This window comes from Ranitomeya variabilis, chromosome 2, assembly GCF_051348905.1.
Source record: "Ranitomeya variabilis isolate aRanVar5 chromosome 2, aRanVar5.hap1, whole genome shotgun sequence".
In the NCBI taxonomy this organism is placed as follows: domain Eukaryota; kingdom Metazoa; phylum Chordata; class Amphibia; order Anura; family Dendrobatidae; genus Ranitomeya; species Ranitomeya variabilis.
In genome coordinates, this window is record NC_135233.1 from 113,992,764 (window position 1) to 114,010,251 (window position 17,488).

At 44.4% G+C, this 17,488-nt stretch overlaps 2 protein-coding genes across 5 annotated transcripts in view; one reads left to right on the forward strand and one right to left on the reverse strand.

Moving 5' to 3' along the window:
- Positions 1-17,488, forward strand: part of SYNDIG1 (synapse differentiation inducing 1) — a 475,803-nt gene that overhangs the window by 419,930 nt on the left and 38,385 nt on the right. The window lies entirely within an intron of this gene.
- LOC143808917 (uncharacterized) overlaps positions 1-17,488 on the reverse strand; it is a 71,799-nt gene that overhangs the window by 50,359 nt on the left and 3,952 nt on the right. The gene's annotated exons all lie outside the window — the stretch shown is intronic.

Genomic DNA, 17,488 nt, shown 5'->3' on the forward strand with positions numbered 1-17,488 from the left:
CAAGCCCTAAGGTTGCTTCATTTGTCATCTCGGATATATTCGCTGGGCCTATATACTGTAAGTTTATAGACCCAGTAAGAGCACATAACCTTCCCATTGAGTCTACTAAAGGTACCTTCACACGAAGCGACGCTGCAGTGATAGCGACAACGATGCCGATCGCTGCAGCGTCGCTGTTTGATCGCTGGAGAGCTGTCACACAGACCGCTCTCCAGCGACCAACGATGCCGAGGTCCCCGGGTAACCAGGGTAAACATCGGGTTGCTAAGCGCAGGGCCGCGCTTAGTAACCCGATGTTTACCCTGGTTACCAGCGTAAAAGTAAAAAAAACAAACAGTACATGCTCACCTGCGCGTCCCCCAGCGTCTGCTTCCTGACACTGACTGAGCTCCGGCCCTAACAGCACAGCGGTGACGTCACCGCTGTGCTTTCACTTTCACTTTAGGGCCGGCGCTCAGTAAGTGTCAGGAAGCAGACGCTGGGGGACGCGCATGTGAGTATGTACTGTTTGTTTTTTTACTTTTACGCTGGTAACCAGGGTAAACATCGGGTTACTAAGCGCGGCCCTGCGCTTGGTAACCCGATGTTTACCCTGGTTACCAGTGTAAAACATCGCTGGTATCGTTGCTTTTGCTTTCAAACACAACGATACACAGCGATCGGACGACTAAATAAAGTTCTGGACTTTATTCAGCGACCAGCGACATCACAGCAGGATCCTGATCGCTGCTGCGTGTCAAACAAAACGATATCGCTAGCCAGGACGCTGCAACGTCACGGATCGCTAGCGACGTCGTTTCGTGTGAAGGTACCTTAACTCTTGTCAAGATTGGGTGGTGACAACATCTATCAGTTCTTATTCTGCATAGGAATCGTAAAGACCAGTTTTTCACTATGCTACAATATAATGTCAATTGAACATTTCTAACTAGATGATATTGAGGAACATAATTTAATTTTGGTGGTAAAAATAAGACTTTCCAGAATGACCAGTTTCATAGTTAAATATAACCTTTGTTAATAGTGTACTTCTAATTTTACAACTTTTTGGTATGACCTAGACATGTTATAATGTTTTGTCAACGTTACACTCAGACATGTCTGAGGTAGGATCAGAAGGCATATAAAAATTGGAAGTACAGTAAGTACTAGAGATATGTGAATCAATTTGATTTGTGAATTCAATTTGTGTGACATTTGTAGAGATCTGGTAAAGCCTGCAAATTTCAGAAGATTACATCAGCCTGGGAAAGTTCCCATGACCTCAGCGTGGTTGAGGAGGCTTTCCCATAAATGCTGTGCCGCTGTCACATTACATGGCATAGCACAGCCAATTATGAGGTAATATAGCCTGAATGAAGGCAGAAGCAATAAATCCAGCAGTAGTTTTGTGGTGATTTTGGATAATGAGAGAAGATGTCACAGCTCACAACTTAGCAATATATATAGAGAGAAAGCCATAAAACATTGAAGAAAGTGTTTGAGCGTACAGCTGTGAAGAAGATTAGTGTGTGAGGAAAAAACAATAATGCAGATTTTATTGGTAGGGATAACAAAATACGGGACCTTAAGGTGTCATACTTATCTAGTAGGGCTATTGATAGTTCTTAGAATGAACTTCTGTAGTCACGCAATGTTTCCCCTGAATTCCCCTAGGACCACCCAGATTTCTCAATAGAAGAAAATTGAGAAAGGAGTGCAAGAGTTTAATCTGCTAGTGGGCTCAAGTATGCAAATCGCACACATGCGGCTACATGACCAAAGAGGGCATTACCAGTTTGAGACATGTAATGACTGACAGTTGGCTCTCCTGAACTACATGTCTCACACTGGTAATACCCCCTTTAAAAAAAAAAAAAAAAAACATCTCTGTAGGCAGATTTTCAGGGAGATAAGTGTCTGGCCTATAGATCTTAACAGCTCATTTACATATTTTTTTAAAACGTGGATTTCTCGAGAATATGACAACTGATTGCAATATACTGTGATGAGTATGTGTTCTAACCTTGGCATAGAGTATGTATGTGGGAAAACAGAATTCTAAATGAGGCAAGATTAGACCTACATGAGGAAAACTTATTACTGGATTTACCATTAGCAATAAATTCATTCCAATGGTACTGTAGTTAGCTTTTTAGACTGGCACAGGTTGAAACACCTTATATACAACATGCATAAAGTTATCGTTTCTTTTTTTCCCACATACTAAAACTGAAAATTTGAAGATGGACATGTCTAGAAAAGTATACAAGAAAAAAGCTACCTGCGCTGTACTCAGAGAAGAAAAACTTTTTATGAGAGACCCACGTGAATGCCAGTGGAAAATCAATAACCACAATGGGGGGATGAATAATCTAATGGTTATCGAATAAGATTACTCTATAATGTTCTGAGAGTAATAAACAAGGTCAGGGAGAGAAGGGTTAAAATGTAGTAAAATATATTAAAATGAATGCCTGATATGGCTCTCAATGAATCATGCAATCCTTGTATAGTGAACTTACATGGCCCAGAGGAGAATGGAACGACCAGATAGATGCCGTGTGCTCCTTTCAACTGTATCTTGCAACGCTGTCTTGATTACGAGAAATCCTCTGCGGACCTGGATCAACTGTCTGTGGGTAAGGTGGCCCAGACCAGAGTGGCGATCCCAGGTGGATGCCGTTTGATACCCTCTGTTCGGTCAGTAGTCACAGCTGCACACGGTCCTCCGTGACCCCGTGTATTTCCAGAGGGAAAGTGCTGTCCAATGACTCCCAGGTGTAGCCTTTAGAAAAACGGGCTGCAGGGACTGCCCCGGCCGGTGGCAGAAAGTCCTGCGCTCGTGAAGAGTGTAAAATAGGTGTGTTGTTAATAGGCTAAGCCGCTAGGTACTCTGCTTCTTGCAGGACCTTTCGTCACGGTCACGGACCACACGCTTCCCTTAGCCTGTCACGTGAATACTCACGTGACCGTGACGTCACGAAAGGTCCTGCAAGAAACCTTACCCACAGACAGTTGATCCAGGTCCGCAGAGGATTTCTCGTAATCAAGACAGCGTTGTAAGATACAGTTGAAAGGAGCACACGGCATCTATCTGGTCGTTCCATTCTCCTCTGGGCCATGTAAGTTCACTATACCAGGATTGCATGATTCATTGAGAGCCATATCAGGCATTCATTTTAATATATTTTACTACATTTTAACCCTTCTCTCCCTGACCTTGTTTATTACTCTCAGAACATTATAGAGTAATCTTATTCGATAACCATTAGATTATTCATCCCCCCATTGTGGTTATTGATTTTCCACTGGCATTCACGTGGGTCTCTCATAAAAAGTTTTTCTTCTCTGAGTACAGCGCAGGTAGCTTTTTTCTTGTATATTTTATTTTATTCAGTTACGGACGGGGTGTTCCGTAACACTATTTGCTGCAGTCTTTAGAGGGTGTTAGCGCTACTGGCTATTTTACACAATGTCTAGAAAAGTATTTACCGTCCACAATGGAATGATGTTATTGGTTCATTACTACCCTAAACTTTTTAATTTAAGTATGAAAAATAGTAAATATTTCGAATTAAGTAATCGATTAGGTTCACCTTCCAAAAGGACAACGACCCTAAACATACTGCCAGAGCTCCATGGAATGGTTTAAATCAAAGCATATTCATGTGTGCGAATGGCTCAATCATAGTCCTAACCTACTGTAAATACCATTGACAATCTATGGTAACACTTGAAAATTACTGTTCACAGACATCTTCATCCAATTTCATTGAGCTAGTGTTAGTTTGCACAGAAGAATGGGCAAAAATGTCAGCCTGTAGATGTGCAAAGCTGGTAGAGACATAGTGCAAACGACTTGCAGCAGTGAGGCCGGCTTCACACTAGCCTTTCTGTGCGCAGCGTACGCCTTCATACAGATCCACATGCATCTTGCGTACCTATATTTAACATTGTGTATGCAGGGACATGCGTTGCATGCGGATGCATCCCCGTGCGTCGTTTTGACGTGCCCGCCGAACGCAACATGTTGCATTCGGCGGGCACATAAAAGCGAAGCACGGGGATGCATCCGCATACAACGCATGTCCCTGCATACGCAATGTTAAATATAGGTACGCAAGATGCATACGGATCTTAAGGAAAGAAGTATGCAGGCGTACACTGCGTACAGAAACGCTAATGTGAAACTGGCCTAATGACAGTGAAAAGTGGTTCTGCAAAGTAATAACTCAGGGAGGGCTGAATACCAATGCCCATTTGATCACCTGGTGATTATCCTTGCTTGGACTACAGCAGCACTCATGCATGCTAGTCCGACTCGGCCCCTTTCTGTGATAAGAGGCTCACTGTCTATATACAAAGTACATACAGAGCATGATGTGGGTGGGGTTAGCTTTCACAGCTCTGCTGCATTGCTAAATCTAAAATCTCTGACTGTCAGAACGGCTGCACCCAGTAATGTAAGTGAGTCATCCTTGTTTTTAGAATTCCTTCATTATGCTGCTATCAAATGAGGTAGCAAAAACCTGCTGACAGATTCTCTTTAAAGCACTGTATAGGGGGTTTGTCTAGTTTCCGTTTATGGTTTAGTTTTAGAATGTAAGAAAGTCCTAGATGCAGAATTTTTGCATTCATTCTAAAATAAACAGACAAGAAGAAAGAATTATTGCACATATGAACATAAGCTAATTTAGTCAGTAATTTGAGTCATCATGAATCTTGTCATCATGTTAATTCTTGAGCTCAAATTGTTTTTTACATTTACCTTGTTTGTTCTGATCTATGGTAGTTGTGGCTTTTATCAATGAAAATAATGCATTTTATCTCAGTTCATAATGTGAAAAATGTAATATATTTTATGCAGTGTAGCAAAACCAAGTACGACAAGGTTAAATCCCAACTCTGCAGGGTTTGATTAGAGGCACCTGCATACCGTAGCTTCTTGCTAGAATCAGGAAGGAGGTTCACTTGGTGTGCAGTGTGGTGGGGAACTGAGCAGAGTGTAGTGCTGCCGGGAGCTGCAGAGAAATGTTCGTTGCAGACTAAACTTAGCCAGTTAAAGTGCCGGGATTGTCACACATGTGAGAGACTGAGAAGATGTGAAAAGACCTCTTGGTGCTGGTCACCCTGGCAGAACTTGAGAGACATTTGGACAGGTGGACATTTATCTGAATGGGTGAGCTGTCATGTGCCTATGGACTGTTTATTTGGCTTCTTTATGACAGAGAAAGGATTTTTATTTTCAGTTCTGCTGGAAGTTTATGCACTTCAATAAACTTCCCTGTTTGACCCAGAAACTACATGCCTGTCTGAATGCTACCAGCTGCCTGAAAGCCAGAATAAATAAGGGTATCAGGTGTCAAATTGCTGTCTATTTTTATGTATTCTAACAACAATTGTGTTCAAATTCCAATAGTCTTTATTATTCATATAGGTAGCATCTACAATATAATATAATAATCAAACATAATGGGACAGAAAATATCCTCAAAAAGCAAATAAAGAGGGCAAAAAACGTATTTAGTCAGCCACCAATTGTGGAAGTTCTCCCAGTTAAAAAGATGAGAGAGACCTCTAATTGACATCATAGGTAGACCACAACTATGAGAGTCAAAATTGAGAAAACAAATCCAGAAAATCACCTTGTCTGATTTGGCAAGATTTATTTTTCAAATTATGGTGGAAAATAAGTATTTGGTCATTAACAAAAGTTCATCTATATCCTTTGTTGGCGATGACAGAGGTCAAACGTTCTCTGTAAGTCTTCACAAGGTTGGAACACACTGTTGGTGGTATGCTGGCCCATTCCGCCATTTAGATCTCCTGTACAGCAGTGATGTTTTGGGCCTGTTGCTGGGCAACACGGGCTTTCAACTCCCTCCAAAGGTTTTCTGTAGGGTTGAGATCTGGAGACTGGCTAGGCCACTCCAGGACCTTCATATGCTTTTTACGAAGCCACTCCTTCATTGCCCTGGCAGTGTGCTTGGGATCATTATCATGCTAAAAGACCCATGCACGTTTCATCTTAAATGCCCTTGCTGATAGAAGGAGGTTTGCACTCAAAATCTCACGATACATAGCCCCATTCATTCTTTCATGTACAAGGATCAGTCATCCTGGTCCCTTTGCAGAGAAACAGCCCCAAAGCATGATGTTGCTACCCCCATGCTTTACAGTAGGTATGGTGTTCTTTAGATGCAACTCAGCATCCTGTCTCCTCCAAACATGACGAGTTTTGTTTCCATCAAACAGTTCTACTTTGATTTCGTCACACAATATGACATTCTCCCAATACTTTTCTGGATAATCCAAATTCTCTCTAGCAAACTTCAGATGGGCCCGGACATGTACTGGTTGAAGCAGGGGTACACTGTTGTGAATTAGACTTTTTTGGCTCCCTCTTGTGGTCACTAGTGGTATGACTCTGAGATTGTCTTTCCCTAGTTTGGCACCCACCTGGGTCGTTAGTCCAGGGGTGTTGCTATATGAACTTCCTGAATTCTTAGTCTGGTGCCTGGCATCGTTGTAATCAGTCCTTTCTGTTTGCTCCTGTCTGCTGGTCCTGGTTCATGCAAAATTAAGCTAAGTCCTGCTTCCTTGTTTTTTGGTTATTTGTATTGCTCTTATTTTTTGTCCAGCTTGTACTAAATGTGATTCCTGATTTTGCTGGAAGCTCTAGGGGGCTGGTATTCTCCCCCCGGGCCGTTAGACGGTTCGGGGGTTCTTGAATATCCAGCGTGGATATTTTTGATAGGGTTTTTGCTGACCGTATAAGTCATCTTACTATATTCTGCTATTAGTCAGTGGGCCTCTCTTTGCTAAATACCTAGTTCATTCTTACGTTTGTCTTTTCTTCTTACCTCACCGTTATTATTTGTTGGGGGCTTGTATCCAACTTTTGGGGTCTTTTCTCTGGAGGCAAGAAAGGTCTATCTTTTCCCTTCTAGGGTTAGTTAGTTCTCCGGCTGGCGCGAGACGTCTAGAACCAACGTAGGCACGTTCCCCGGCTGCTGCTATTTGTGGTGCTAGGATTAGCTATACGGTCAGCCCAGTTACCACTGCCCTATGAGCTGGTTTTTGTGCTTGCAGACTTGGTATTTATTGCAGAGACCCTCTGCCATTGGGGTCATAACAGTATGCCAGGCCCAAGTTGAATGTTTAATGCATTGCAGAAGTGGGATAATAAGAAAGGAAATTCTGAGTTTTTTTTTTTTTTTTTTCCTCTCTTTCTTCCTCCCCTTTACATCTGAGTGGCTTAAGTGGCTTAAGCTTGCTGCAGACATGAATGTCCAGACTCTGGTTACAAGTGTGGATCAGCTTGCTGCTTGTGTGCAGGGCATACAAGATTTTGTTACCAGTAGTCCTATGTCTGAACCTAAAATACCTATTCCTGAACTGTTCTCTGGAGATCGATTTAAGTTTAGGAATTTCAGGAATAATTGTAAATTGTTTCTTTCTCTGAGACCCCGTTCGTCTGGAGACTCAGCTCAGCAAGTTAAAATTGTTATCTCTTTCTTGCGGGGCGACCCTCAGGATTGGGCTTTCTCGCTAGCGCCAGGAGATCCGGCATTGGCGAATATTGATGCGTTTTTTCTGGCGCTCGGATTGCTTTACGAGGAACCCAATCTTGAAATTCAGGCAGAAAAAGCCTTGCTGGCTATTTCTCAGGGCCAGGATGAAGCTGAAGTGTATTGCCAAAAATTTCGGAAATGGTCCGTGCTTACTCAGTGGAATGAGTGTGCTCTAGCCGCAAATTTCAGAAATGGCCTTTCTGAAGCCATTAAGAATGTGATGGTGGGTTTCTCCATTCCTACAAGTCTGAATGATTCCATGGCGCTGGCTATTCAAATTGACCGGCGTTTGCGGGAGCGCAAAACTGCTAATCCTCTGGTGGTGTCTGAACAAACACCTGATTTAATGCAATGTGATAGAATTCAGACTAGAAATGAACGGAAAAATCATAGACGGCAGAATGGGTTGTGTTTTTACTGTGGTGATTCTACACATGTTATATCAGCATGCTCTAAACGCCTTACAAGGGTTGTTAGCCCTGTCGCCATTGGTAATTTGCAACCTAAATTTATTTTGTCTGTGACTTTAATTTGCTCATTGTCTTCCTACCCTGTTATGGCATTTGTGGATTCAGGTGCTGCCCTGAGTCTTATGGATCTGTCGTTTGCTAAGCGCTGTGGTTTTGTTCTTGAGCCATTGGTAAATCCTATCCCTCTTAGAGGTATTGATGCTACGCCATTGGCGGAAAATAAACCGCAGTTTTGGACACAGGTAACCATGTGCATGACTCCTGAACATCGGGAGGTGATTCGTTTTCTTGTTCTGCATAAAATGCATGATTTGGTCGTTTTGGGTCTGCCATGGTTACAGACCCATAATCCAGTCTTGGATTGGAAGGCAATGTCTGTGTCAAGTTGGGGCTGTCAGGGAATTCATGGTGATTCCCCACCGGTGTCTATTGCTTCCTCTACTCCTTCGAAAGTTCCTGAGTATTTGTCTGATTATCAGGATGTATTCAGCGAGTCCAGGTCCAGTGCTCTTCCTCCTCATAGGGACTGTGACTGCGCTATAGATTTGATTCCAGGTAGTAAATTTCCTAAGGGAAGACTATTTAATCTGTCTGTACCTGAGCATACTGCAATGCGTTCGTATATCAAGGAGTCTCTGGAGAAGGGGCATATCCGTCCATCCTCTTCCCCTCTTGGTGCGGGATTCTTTTTTGTGGCCAAGAAGGACGGATCTTTGAGACCTTGTATTGACTATCGGCTTCTGAATAAAATCACTGTTAAATTTCAGTATCCTTTGCCTCTGTTGTCGGACTTGTTTGCCCGGATTAAAGGTGCCAAGTGGTTCACCAAGATAGATCTTCGTGGTGCGTACAACCTTGTGCGCATTAAGCAAGGAGATGAATGGAAAACTGCATTTAATACGCCCGAAGGTCATTTTGAGTACTTGGTGATGCCTTTTGGGCTCTCTAATGCTCCTTCAGTGTTTCAGTCCTTTATGCATGATATTTTCCGGAAGTATCTGGATAAATTTATGATTGTTTATCTGGATGATATTCTGTTTTTTTCTGATGATTGGGACTCGCATGTAGAGCAGGTCAGGATGGTGTTTCAGGTTTTGCGTGAGAATGCTTTGTTTGTTAAGGGCTCAAAGTGTCTCTTTGGAGTACAGAAGGTTCCCTTTTTAGGTTTTATTTTCTCCCCTTCTGCGGTGGAGATGGACCCAGTCAAGGTCCGAGCTATTCATGATTGGACTCAACCCACGTCAGTTAAGAGTCTTCAGAAGTTCTTGGGCTTTGCTAACTTCTACCGTCGTTTTATCGCTAATTTTTCTAGCGTTGTTAAACCTTTGACGGATATGACCAAGAAAGGTTCTGATGTTGCTAACTGGGCTCCTGCAGCCGTGAAGGCTTTCCAAGAGTTGAAGCGCCAGTTTACTTCAGCGCCTGTTTTGTGCCAGCCTGATGTCTCACTTCCCTTTCAGGTTGAAGTGGATGCTTCTGAGATTGGGGCAGGGCCATTTTGTCGCAGAGAGGCCCTGGTTGCTCTGTAATGAGACCATGTGCTTTTTTCTCTAGGAAGTTTTCGCCTGCTGAGCGGAATTATGATGTTGGCAATCGGGAGTTGCTGGCCATGAAGTGGGCATTTGAGGAGTGGCGTCATTGGCTCGAGGGTGCTAAGCATCATGTGGTGGTCTTGACTGATCACAAAAATCTGATGTATCTCGAGTCTGCTAAACGCCTGAATCCTAGACAGGCCCGTTGGTCATTGTTTTTCTCCCGTTTTGACTTTGTGGTCTCGTATTTACCAGGTTCAAAGAATGTGAAGGCTGATGCTCTGTCAAGGACCTTTGTGCCTGACTCTCCTGGAGTCGCAGAACCAGTTGGTATTCTTAAAGAGGGAGTAATCTTGTCAGCCATTTCTCCGGATTTGCGACGTGTGTTGCAGAGATTTCAGGCTGGTAGACCTGACTCTTGTCCACCTGACAGACTGTTTGTTCCTGTTAAATGGACCAGCAGAGTCATTTCCGAGGTTCATTCCTCGGTGTTGGCAGGGCATCCGGGAATTTTTGGCACCAGAGATTTGGTGGCTAGGTCCTTTTGGTGGCCTTCCTTGTCGCGGGATGTGCGGTCATTTGTGCAGTCCTGTGGGACTTGTGCTCGAGCTAAGCCTTGCTGTTCTCGTGCCAGCGGGTTGCTCTTGCCCTTGCCTGTCCCGAAGAGGCCTTGGACACACATTTCCATGGATTTCATTTCAGATCTTCCGGTGTCTCAGGGCATGTCTGTCATCTGGGTGGTATGTGATCGCTTTTCCAAGATGGTCCATTTGGTATCTTTGCCTAAGCTGCCTTCCTCTTCCGATCTGGTTCCTTTGTTCTTTCAGAATGTGGTTCGGTTACACGGCATTCCTGAGAATATCGTGTCTGACAGAGGATCCCAGTTTGTTTCCAGGTTCTGGCGATCCTTTTGTGCTAAGATGGGCATTGATTTGTCATTTTTGTCTGCCTTTCATCCTCAGACTAATGGACAAACGGAGCGAACTAATCAAACTTTGGAGGCTTATTTGAGGTGTTTTGTTTCTGCGGATCAGGATGATTGGGTGACCTTCTTGCCATTGGCTGAGTTTGCCCTTAATAATCGGGCTAGTTCCGCTACTTTGGTCTCGCCATTTTTCTGCAACTCTGGTTTCCATCCTCGTTTTTCCTCGGGACATGTGGAGCCTTCTGACTGTCCTGGGGTAGATTCTGTGGTGGATAGGTTGCAGCAGATTTGGAATCATGTGGTGGACAACTTGAAGTTGTCACAGGAGAAGGCTCAGCGTTTTGCCAACCGCCGCCGCGGTGTGGGTCCCCGACTTCGTGTTGAGGATTTGGTATGGCTGTCTTCTCGATTTGTTCCTATGAAGGTCTCCTCTCCTAAATTCAAGCCTTGCTTCATCGGTCCTTACAAGATATTGGAAATCCTTAATCCTGTGTCCTTTCGCTTGGATCTTCCGGTGTCGTTTGCCATTCACAACGTGTTCCATAGGTCTTTGTTGCGGCGGTACGTTGTACCTGTGGTTCCTTCTGTTGAGCCTCCTGCTCCGGTGTTGGTTGAGGGCGAGTTGGAGTACGTGGTGGAGAAAATCTTGGATTCTCGTCTCTCCAGACGGAAGCTTCAGTATCTGGTCAAGTGGAAGGGCTATGGTCAGGAGGATAATTCCTGGGTGGTTGCCTCTGATGTGCATGCGGCCGATTTAGTTCGTGCCTTTCACGCTGCTCATCCTGATCGCCCTGGTGGTCTTGGTGAGGGTTCGGTGACCCCTCCTTAAAGGGGGGGTACTGTTGTGAATTAGACTTTTTTGGCTCCCTCTTGTGGTCACTAGTGGTATGACTCTGAGATTGTCTTTCCCTAGTTTGGCACCCACCTGGGTCGTTAGTCCAGGGGTGTTGCTATATGAACTTCCTGAATTCTTAGTCTGGTGCCTGGCATCGTTGTAATCAGTCCTTTCTGTTTGCTCCTGTCTGCTGGTCCTGGTTCATGCAAAATTAAGCTAAGTCCTGCTTCCTTGTTTTTTGGTTATTTGTATTGCTCTTATTTTTTGTCCAGCTTGTACTAAATGTGATTCCTGATTTTGCTGGAAGCTCTAGGGGGCTAGTATTCTCCCCCCGGGCCGTTAGACGGTTCGGGGGTTCTTGAATATCCAGCCTGGATATTTTTGATAGGGTTTTTGCTGACCGTATAAGTCATCTTACTATATTCTGCTATTAGTCAGTGGGCCTCTCTTTGCTAAATACCTAGTTCATTCTTACGTTTGTCTTTTCTTCTTACCTCACCGTTATTATTTGTTGGGGGCTTGTATCCAACTTTTGGGGTCTTTTCTCTGGAGGCAAGAAAGGTCTATCTTTTCCCTTTTAGGGTTAGTTAGTTCTCCGGCTGGCGCGAGACGTCTAGAACCAACGTAGGCACGTTCCCCGGCTGCTGCTATTTGTGGTGCTAGGATTAGCTATACGGTCAGCCCAGTTACCACTGCCCTATGAGCTGGTTTTTGTGTTTGCAGACTTGGTATTTATTGCAGAGACCCTCTGCCATTGGGGTCATAACAGTACACGTCTGGCACTGCAGGATCTGAGTCCTTGGCGGCGTAGTGCGTTACTGATGGTAGGCTTTGTTATGATGGTCCCAGTTCTATGCAGGTCATTCACTCGGTCCCCCTGTGTGGTTCTGGGATTTTTACTCACTGTTCTTGTGATTATTTTGACCCCATGGGGTGAGATCTTGCGTGGAGCCCCAGATCGAGGGAGATTATCAGTGGTCTTGTATGTCTTCCATTTTCTTATTATTGCTCCCACAATTGATTTCATTACACCAAGCTGCTTGCCTATTGCAAATTCAAATATACCTTCATCCAGCATCCAGGAACTCAGTAAAAGCTACAGTAAGTGACTAGAGGCTGTTATTTTTGCAAAAGGAGGATCTACTAAATATTAATGTCACTTTTCTGGTGAGGTGCCCATACTTATGCACCTGTCAAATTTTGTTTGAATGCAGATTGCACATTTTCTGTTAGTACAATAAACCTCATTTCAAGGCAGAAACATTACTGTGTCCAACAGTTATTAGATATATGAAACTGAAATAGCTGTTGCAAAAAAAAAACAATTTTTATAAAACATTAAGCTTACGATTAATAGGGGTGCCCAAACTTTTTCATATAACTGTAATATGTTTCCATGTATCCTTAAATAATATGTATAGTAGAGGGGTTACAAGGACACTAAACTTCATGAAGGTAAATTTTCAATGGCTGAGAGATGATCTTAGTGCTATGAACTGGGACAATGTCCTGAGTAATAAAAGTACACAAAGCAAATAGGACAATTTTATAAGCATTCTGAATAGGACCTGTGCACAATATATAACCCATGGGAATAAACAAGCTAGAAATAGGAGGAAACCACTATGTCTAAATAGAGCTGTAAGGTGCACAATAAATGACAAAAAGAAACCATTTAGAGAATTAAAGAGATTAGTGACAAAGCATTAAATAATTATAGAAAAAAAAATTGGGTTAAAAGCAAATCAAGGCAGCAAAGACTAAGACAGAGAGTCTCATTGTCGAAGAAAGTAAAAATATTCTTCAACTACATAAACAGTATGAAACTCAAAAAATTATAGTCTTGGCCCCCTTAAAGTCTGGGCGAAATGGTGGAAAATGATGAGGGAAAGATCAATCTCCTTTTTCTACAGTATTTAGATAAGAAAATCCCACTCGGATTTGGTCACAGTTAGCAGTGGGGTGTCACAGGGGTCAGTATTGGGCCCCTTTCTTTTTAATGACCTTGTAGAGTGCATACAGAGGAGAATTTCAATTTCTGCAGATGACATCAAACGTTGCAGAATAATGAATCATTTACTATTACAGAAGCATTTTTATAAGTTGGGTGTTTGGGTTTAGAAATGGCAATTGAAATTCAATGTAGATAAATGTATGGACTTAGGGCTCCTTTTCACTTGTGACAAATATGTCCGAGTCTCGCATGTTAAACCCAAGCTCTGGCGCCGGCACTTGGGAGTGGAGCGTGCAGCTCCATGTATTGCTATGCAGCCGCACGCTCCGCTCTGGAGTACCGGCGCCAGAGCTTGGTTTTAACCTGCGAGACTCACACGTATTTTTCGCAAGTGAAAAGGAGCCTTTAGGCAGAGGAAATAAATTGTACAATTATGTACTAAATTTGGTGATGCCGGGTCAGCTTCCAGTTTCGGAAGTTGATGTGACATCACCGGACAACAGACGCAGCTGCAGCTGTGGGTCACGTGGTTGGGATGAGTGGACAGCAATAGAACTGCTCACAGGCACATTTGGAAATGCAAGGTATTTGAAGCAAACCTTATTAGCAATGTTTAAATTGATCTGCCCACTATACATTGTAGTGAACAACTTCTTCAAGGGAATGGGTGGACAGTAGGGTTGAGCGACTTTTACTTTTTTGGGGTCGAGTCGGGTTTTGCTAAACCTGACTTTGTCAAAAGTCGAGTCGAGTGAAATCGGCCAATCTTCTTGAAAAGTTGGGGTCGTTGTTCGGCCGAAACACGAAACCCAATGCAAGTCAATGGGAAAGCATAGTCGGCAGTGAGTGGAGGCCAGGAAAACACCTACAGTGCCCATTTTAATGCCAAAAACATTTATTCTTGTTACTTAAGCTTGTCAATCTTAATTTACCTTACAATAATAGGTAGCCATTGAAAATTGGGGGGTCATTTGGCTAAAGTTGTGGGGGGTAGGGCTGGTTCAAGTTTTAGTGGGCCCAGGAAACGTGGACTACGTCACGGCGGTGGAGCAGTTAGAGGTAAGTATTGCAACGTTGCAAGTGCTGTGATCCTGAGCAAGCAGGGGGTCCCACTCATTCACATTGGCACTGGCACAGGGCCCCTCACAGTACGGCGGTGTGTTTGCACGGCGGGGGCGCCTCCAACCGGCAGCGACACTTTTGTGTACTATGAGGGGCCCTGTGCCACTGACGTCGCCAACGAGTGGGCCCCCCACCTGATGAAGGAACCTGCACTTTCACCTGCACCTTCCTCTTTGTCCCCGTGTAAGGTGGTATAGTGTGCGGGAAGAGGAACCATACTTTCAGCAGGGTCAGATTCAGGCTGTGTAGAGTGCACTGGGAATGTAGTGGTCTGGGTCAATGTACCAGTGGGCTAATCTAGCAGTGACTGGGCAATGGGCAGGATGAGGAGGAAACACAGATCTAGGCCCAAATAATAAACTGGCCTAAATGCAGTTCAAAATTGGTAACAGGACTAACCAGGCGGCATTGCTTTGTTCAGTGGAGGACAACTGTAATGAGAGGCTGACACAGTGAGTAGGGCCAAATAAGTAACTAGGCTAAATGCAGTTCTAAATTGCTAACAGTAGGAAACAGGCGGCACTGCTTTGTTCAGTGGAGGAGAACACCAAGCAGCGGCAGACACCGTTACTAGGCCCCAACCCAAGTAGTTGGGCAACTGCAGTGTTACATTTAAAAATACTTAATGAGAGCCTGAAGGTTGAAGCTCAGACAAGGAAACCTGGAGGAGAACACCAAGGAGGAGGAGAACACCAAGGAGCGGCAGACACCGTTACTAGGCCCCAAACCAAGTTGTAGGGCAACAAAAGTGTTACAGTTAAAAATACTTAATGAGAGCCAGAAGGTTGAAGCTCAGACAAGGAAACCTGGAGGAGAACACCAAGGAGTAGGAGAACACCAAGGAGTGGCAGACACCGTTACTAGGCCCCAACCCAAGTAGTAGGGCAATTGCAGTGTTACATTTAAAAATACTTAATGAGAGCCTGAAGGTTGAAGCTCAGACAAGGAAACCTGGAGGAGAACACCAAGGAGGAGGAGAACACCAAGGAGCGGCAGACACTGTTACTAGGCCCCAACCCAAGTAGTAGGGCAACAAAAGTGTTACAGTTAAAAATACTTAATGAGAGCCAGAAGGTTGAAGCTCAGACAAGGAAACCTGGAGGAGAACACCAAGGAGGAGGAGAACACCAAGGAGTGGCAGACACCGTTACTAGGCCCCAACCCAAGTAGTAGGGCAATTGCAGTGTTACATTTAAAAATACTTAATGAGAGCCTGAAGGTTGAAGCTCAGCTTTTTCAGTGGAGGACAGCGTAATTTAGTGGCGCAGACAGACAAAGGTAGTATGTGTTAACTAAAAAATTTGGCTTTATGCAGTTTTAAATTGGTTACAGGGGTACACAGGCAGCATTGGTGTGGTCAGTGGAGGACAATTGGAAGGAGGGACCGCAGACAGACTTCCTAGGCCTAAAATAATAAAATAGGCTCTATGCAGTTTTAAATTGGTAACAGGGGTACACAGGCAGCATTGGTGTGGTCAGTGGAGGACAATTGGAAGGAGGGACCGCAGACAGACTTCCTAGGCCTAAAATAATAAAATAGGCTCTATGCAGCTTAAATTTGGCAACAGGGGTACACAGGCAGCATTGGTGTGGTCAGTGGAGGACAATTGGAAGGAGGGACCACAGACAGACTTCCTATGCCTAAAATAATAAAATAGGCTCTATGCAGTTTTAAATTGGTAACAGGGGTACACAGGCAGCATTGGTGTGGTCAGTGGAGGACAATTGGAAGGAGGGACCGCAGACAGACTTCCTAGGCCTAAAATAATAAAATAGGCTCTATGCAGTTTTAAATTGGTAACAGGGGTACACAGGCAGCATTGGTGTGGTCAGTGGAGGACAATTGGAAGGAGGGACCGCAGACAGACTTCCTAGGCCTAAAATAATAAAATAGGCTCTATGCAGTTTTAAATTGGTAACAGGGGTACACAGGCAGCATTGGTGTGGTCAGTGGAGGACAATTGGAAGGAGGGACCGCAGACAGACTTCCTAGGCCTAAAATAATAAAATAGGCTCTATGCAGTTTTAAATTGGTAACAGGGGTACACAGGCAACATTGGTGTGGTCAGTGGAGGACAATTGGAAGGAGGGACCGCAGACAGACTTCCTAGGCCTAAAATAATAAAATAGGCTCTATGCAGTTTTAAATTGGTAACAGGGGTACACAGGCAGCATTGGTGTGGTCAGTGGAGGACAATTGGAAGGTGTGTCTGACACAGTAAGTACTCCCAAAAACAAACTAGATGTTAATTTCTCCCAAAAAAAAACCAACCCCCCCCCAAAAAAAGGGTGGCATACTTAGGTACAGGGGTGTGCTCCTATGCTGACTTTCAGACATTGTAATTTTGCGCAAAGTATTTACTGGTGTAAATGTAGGACAGGGCCCCTGTATGTGTATCCTCCCACAAATACATAACAGCACGCCTCTGTTCGCACACTCTATGAAGAATGTGCAGTGTGGAGTTCCACCTTGTTGCAACGTCGATGATTAGGCAATGCTGGGGAAGGTTCAAAGACCGCTGATGGTTCTGCATATGGCTGGAGTGAACGGGCGAACGGCGGATGTGAGAGCAAAGTCTGCGCACTTTCAGCATCAGGTCGGGTAACCCCGGATAACTTTTCAGGAAGCACTGCACCACCAGGTTTAAGGTGTGAGCCAGGCAAGGAATGTGTTTCAGTTGGGAAAGGGCTATGGCAGCCATAAAATTCCTTCCGTTATCACTCACTACCTTGCCTGCCTCAACATGTAAAGTGCCCAGCCATGACCGAGTTTCTTGCTGCAAGAACTCGGACAGAACTTCCGCGGTGTGTCTGTTGTCGCCCAAACACTTCATTGCCAATACAGCCTGCTGAAGCTTGCCACTAGCTGTTCCATAATTGGACACCTCGTGTGCAACAGTGGCAGCTGCGGATGGAGTGGTCGTGCGACTGCGGTCTGTGGACGAGCTCTCGCTTCTGCTGGAGGACGAGGAGGAGGAGGGGGGACGAATGCCTACAGCTAACTGTTTCCTAGACCGTGGGCTAGGCAGAACTGTCCCAATATTACTGTCCCCTGTGGACCCTGCATCCACCACATTAACCCAGTGTGCCATGA